Raw genomic sequence first — 6,012 nt, forward strand, 5'->3', positions numbered from 1 at the left:
TGAAATAGTAATAAAGAAAATTGCCAACAACAAAAAGTCCAGAATCAGAAGAATTTACAATTGAATTCTCTTAGATATTCAAAGAAGAATTGGTGCCAATCTCATCAACACTCTACCAAAAGATTGAGAAAGAGAGAATCCTCCCAAAATCATTTTATGAAGCCAGTATCATTCTAATACCAAAACCAGAACAGGAACAAAAAAGGAAACTATAAACCAATATCCCTGATGAACATAGATGCAAAAAGCCTCAACAAAATACTAGTGAACTGAGGCTGACAGTATATCAGAAAGAGAGTCCACCACGATCAAGTGGGTTTCATACCATGGATGCAGTGACGGTTTCACATCTACAAGTCAATAACTGTGATATACCATATAAACAGAATTAAAAACAAAAAAATCTTATGATCATGTCAGTACACACAGAAAAATCATTTGTCAAAATCTAGCATTCCCTCTTGATTAAAACTCTCAGCAAAATCAGCGTAGAAAGGACATAACTTAAGGAAATAAATGCCATCTATGACAAACCCAGAGCCAACATTATACTGAATGAGGAAAAGTTTAAAGCATTCCCCCTGGAAACTGAAACGAGACAAGGATGCCCATTTTCACCACTTCTATTCAACATAGTACTGGAAATCCTAGCCAGAGCACTCAGACAAGAGAAAGAAAGAACGGACATCCAAATTAGTAATGAGGAAGCCAAATTGTTGCTGTTTCCTGATAACATGATTGTATACCTAGAAGACCATAAAGACTCATCTAAACAGCTCCTAAAACTAGTAAATGAATCCAGCAAAGTCTCAGGATACAAAATTAGTGTACACAAATCAGTAGCTCTGCTATACACTAGCAAAGACCAAGATGAGAATCAAATCAACAACTCAACCCCTTTAACAATAGCTACGAATAAAAAATAAAATGCTTAGGAATATAATTAATCAAGGAGGTAAAATACCTCTACAAGGAAAACTACAAAACACTGCTGAAAGAAATCATAGACGACACCAACAAATGGAAACATCTCACACTCACAATCAATATTGTGAAAATGACTATACTGCCAAAAGCAATCTACAAATTCAATCCAATTCCCATCAAGATATCACCATCATTCTTCACACAACTAAAAAAACAATTCTAAATTTCACATGGAACCAAAAAATAGCCTGCATGGCCAAAGCAAGACTAAACAAAAAGAACAAATTTGGAGATATCACGTCAAGTTTAAACTATACTGTAAGGCCATAGTCACCCAAACAGCATGGTACTAGTATAAAAATATTCACATAGACCAATGGAACAGAATAGAGAATCCAGAAATAAAGCCAAATACTTACAGTCAACAGATCTTCAACAAAGCAAACAAAAATATAAAGTGGGGAACGGACACCCTATTCAACAAATGGTGCTGGGATAATTGGTGAGTCATATGTAGAAGAATGAAACTGGATCCTCATCTTTCACCTTATACAAAAATCATCTCACGATGGATCAAAGATGTAAATCTAAGGCCTGAAACCATAAAAACTGTAGAAGATAACATTGGAAAACCTCTTCTAGGTATTAGCTTAGACAAAGACTTCAAGACCAAGAACCTAAAAGCAAATACAAAAAAAAAAAAAAAAGCTAGGACTTCATTAAACTAAAAACCTTCTTCACAACAAAAGAAATAATCAGTAGAGTAAGCAGACAACCCAGAAAGTGGAGGAAAATCTTTGCAATCTATACATCTAACAAAGGACTAATAACTCAAATAAATCAGCAAGAATAAATCTATCAAAACGTAGGCAAAGGACATGAATTGACAATTCTCAAAAGAATGTATATAAATGGCCAACAAAACATTTAAAAAAGCGTTCAACATTGATAATGATGAGGAAAATGCAAATCAAAACCACAATGTGATAACATTTCACTCCTATGTGACACCATCTCTCTCCTACAAGAATGGCCATAATAAAAAAATAATAGATGTTGGCATCAATGTGATGAAAAGGAACACTTTTACACTGTTGGTGGGAATGGAAACTAGTACAATTACTATGGAAAATGGTGTGGAGATTCCTTAAAGAACTAAAAGTAGATATACCATTTAATCCAGTAATCCCACTACTGGGTATCTACCCAGAGGAAAGAAGTCATTATGTGAAAACAAACACTTGCACACACATGTTTATACCAGCACGATTTGTAATTGCAAAAATATGGAATCAGCCCAGCCCAAATGCTCATCAACCAATGAGTGGATAAAGAAACACACACACACACACACACACACACACACACACACACACACACCATATATGGTATATATATGATATACCATATAAAATATGGTATTTTACGTATATATATATATATATACACCATATTTTGTATGTATATGTATACACACACACACACACACACACACACACACACACACCATGGAATGCTGCCCAACCATGAAAAGGAATGAAATAATGACATTCACAGCAACCTGGATGGAATTGGAGACCATTATTCTAAGTGAAGCAATTCAGGAATGGAAAACCATTGTATGTTCTCACTCATAAGTAAGAGCTGAGCTATGGGGATGCAAAGGCATAAGAATGATACAATGGACTTTGGGGACTCAGGGGAAAGAGTGGAAGCAGGGAGAGGGATAAAGGACTACGCAGTGGGTACAGTGCCCACTGCTCAGATGACGGGTGCACTAAAATCTCAGAAATCACCGCTAAAGAACGTATTCATGTAACCAAATACCACCTCCTCCCCAAAAACCTACTGAAATAAAACTAAAAAACAGATACATACAAAAAGATGTTAATGTCTTAAAGAAAATGATTACTTCTAATAAATTGTATGTGTAAATTTTTTAAAAAGATAGTAAAAACCATTCCCAATTTTTAAAACAACAGCCAAAACCAAAATGCTAATTAGAAATAAGGTTCTGAATAAAATCTTATTAGGACCTTTTTGATTTTCATCCTCAACAAAGAATTAAACACTTCCAGTTTGTTTGTTTTTTAAATACAAGCATAAAACTTTATTAAAATACCATTGTATATATTCTAACTAAAAACTTCAATTTAACAATTAATTAAAATGTAAAAAATAGGGTATTAGGCAAAATTAAAATGAAGACAGAGAAATAAAAATAGATGGTAGATGATTTGATATATTAGCTAGATAGGCAGATAGATAGATAGATAGCTTTTATTTTTCAGTTTGCACATTAATCCGAAATACATATTGAGGGTTGACTGATGGCCTAATATTGTAGTATGTTCTTGAGGGCAAGGGTGAAGGAGGATATTGAGTAAGGAGATACAATTGCTATCCTTGTATCCTTGCTATAAAAGCAAGGACTCAATTTCTCTATACCAACAATCAAAACCACTTTGATTCCTTAGGCAGTGTTCATGGACAGAAATGAAATGACTGAACTCACCCATAAAAGGATAAAACTGAATTTAATAATAGATAGCTTAGGCAGTTTTATTTAAATTATGCAAAAATAATCAACTTGACATTTCAAGAAAATATGTGTGTGTTATAGGTGTTCAACATTGCCTCTTTTTTTAATAGTGGTTGTCACTTTTTCAAGTACTAGACTTACAGCTTTTTAATTTTTTTACATCATCCGGTTTCTCTATGTGTAAAATAATGGCTAAAAGTACACTAATTATAGATGCAATAATACATCTTAAAAATCTCACAATTGCAGATGGAAATAGGAACCCAATGTTGACACTGCTATGGAGAAAGTGGTAACAGCTCTGAGGCTGTCAGAATCCAGGGCTACAAAGGGTTGACTTCAATCAAGATTAATGGGAATAAGGTAAAGAACAACAGTCACGCTTGACTGTGTAATTAATGGCTCCATGAAAAAGGGAGAAAGAAGGTAGAAGCTTTCTCTCCGCTCGGTGGGAAGTCATTTGTCCTGTATTCCAAGCTCTGAGCAATGTGAACAATCTATGCACAAATGAATGGGCATCTCATTCTGCTTTATCTTTAACAGTATTCTCTCCTTCTTGGCAATGTTACCAGTTTTATTTTAGCCCCTCAAATTAACATCTAAATTATCTCTTTAAACAGAACAATCACTCAAAATTTGGCAATTGCATACAGCTCTCCATGTTTGATCACTCCAATGATTACTGCCCAAAAGTCTATGTGTGAACTGAGAAAGCAACTACACCATGTATCTACCAACCAGCAAAGAGAGAAAGGCCTTCTGATTTTATCTCGCAGTTGAATTAAATACTCAGTTGAATTAAAAATTAAATTTGAATATTTTAAAGTTAAATACATTTTAGAGTGGAAATATCCCATATTTAAGAATTGTATAAAACATAGCAAAACGTTTCCAGTGAACAAAACTCACATATGTGTGTGTATGAGAGAAAGTAATGACTTAAACTCATTGAAATTAATGACCTTAATTAAAGCCTAGCAATTATTTTCATTATTTTAATTAAATTGTTTTAATCATCCTCTCCAGCATGCCTAAAATTTGAAAAAGATCACCTTAACTCAGAGCCTTCTGTACAGGTATAGCTATTCTTAAGTTAAAAACTACATGAAAACCAATTACCATACTAGAAAGAATTTGGTCATCAGAAGAGCAGAAGAAAATGCATCGTTTGGTTTAAAGACTTTAAACAAGCATATTGTCATATTTTAATCACTTCAACAATAGTTTTGTGGAGTTTTATGCTGCTTATAAAAAAAAAAAAAATCTCCAGCACAGAGCATGCAGCATTGCCAAAGTCCTTGGCAGGTCTCCTGAGTTTTGGCAGAACCTAGGCATCCCAGTGATTGATAGCTGGGAGAACTTTGTGATTGACAGGAGACAACATGCCCTCCAGCGGTACTGTTTGCCTGCTGACACTAACATCATGCCAGTCTCTCTCTCCTACTTCTTTACCCAAAATCTTTTACTAGTAAACTTACCCCGCTGTTCTACCTGAACCATTAAATACATTACAGGCTTGCATTCCCAGAAAGAAAAGAACAGTATATTAGCAAACAACAGGTTTCAACATCGGCACCACAGAAAACCATAGTAACATGTCAAAGAGCCAGGTCAAATTTTCCAAGTGAAATAGTTGAATCTTTTATTCCTTCTTTCTGAAGAGGTGCAGAATGTCCTAAATGACTCTCCGTCACCAACATTCTTTTCTTTCTCCAATCTTTCCTTACAGAAGATGGCTCTTAAGCATAGTTGATGATCAAGAGAGAAGAATCTAAACCTCCTTCTAAACATAATTCTTTTTCCAAATAGGAAAACAAAATGTTGCATATGAGACCTGCTCACCCCCTCCATCCTCTGCTTTCTAAAGTAAAGTTATTTGGAAGATAAGGAGAAGCTCTACTCCACTCCAGCCACACTGGTCTTTTCCTGCCTCAAACATTCTGAAGTCATTTCTGTGTCTACAACACCTATGTTTCTGTCTGCATGCTTTCATCCGAAACCTTCGTATGGCAATCCCTCAGTCATTTAATATATTCTAAACTCGTTAATAAACCATAAAATAGGATAAAATATGCAGTAAACAAAACAAGTTATTACAGAAGTTCTATTTCATGGAAAATAAAACAATCCTTTTTCCCAGACAAGAAATGGTTAGGTATCTTCCATTTTTGTTTTTTATTTTTTTTTGGATGGGATCTCACTGTGTCGCCCAAGCTGGAGCACAATGGCATGATCATAGCCTCACTACCACCTCGAATTCCCATTCTCAAATAATCTTCCCACCTCAGCATCCCAAAATGCTGAAATTACAGGTTTGAGAAAATCCATGCCTGACCCAATGTTTAATTGAACAAATTTCTAGGTCTCTCAATATCCTCTCTTCAGCTAAAGAGAGTGGCCATTTTAAAGGGTGAGTGGGTCATCAGCAGATCTGTTTCTATGTCTAAACTGATCTGTTAGGACAAAATATAGAAGAAATGCAGGAAAAAATTGAACGAAGTGAACTAATATGGCTGGCAACAAACATGGCTAACATTTACATG

This window comes from Sapajus apella, unplaced genomic scaffold (assembly GCF_009761245.1).
Source record: "Sapajus apella isolate SASKATOON/1434 unplaced genomic scaffold, GSC_monkey_1.0 scaffold11, whole genome shotgun sequence".
Lineage (NCBI taxonomy): Eukaryota > Metazoa > Chordata > Mammalia > Primates > Cebidae > Sapajus > Sapajus apella.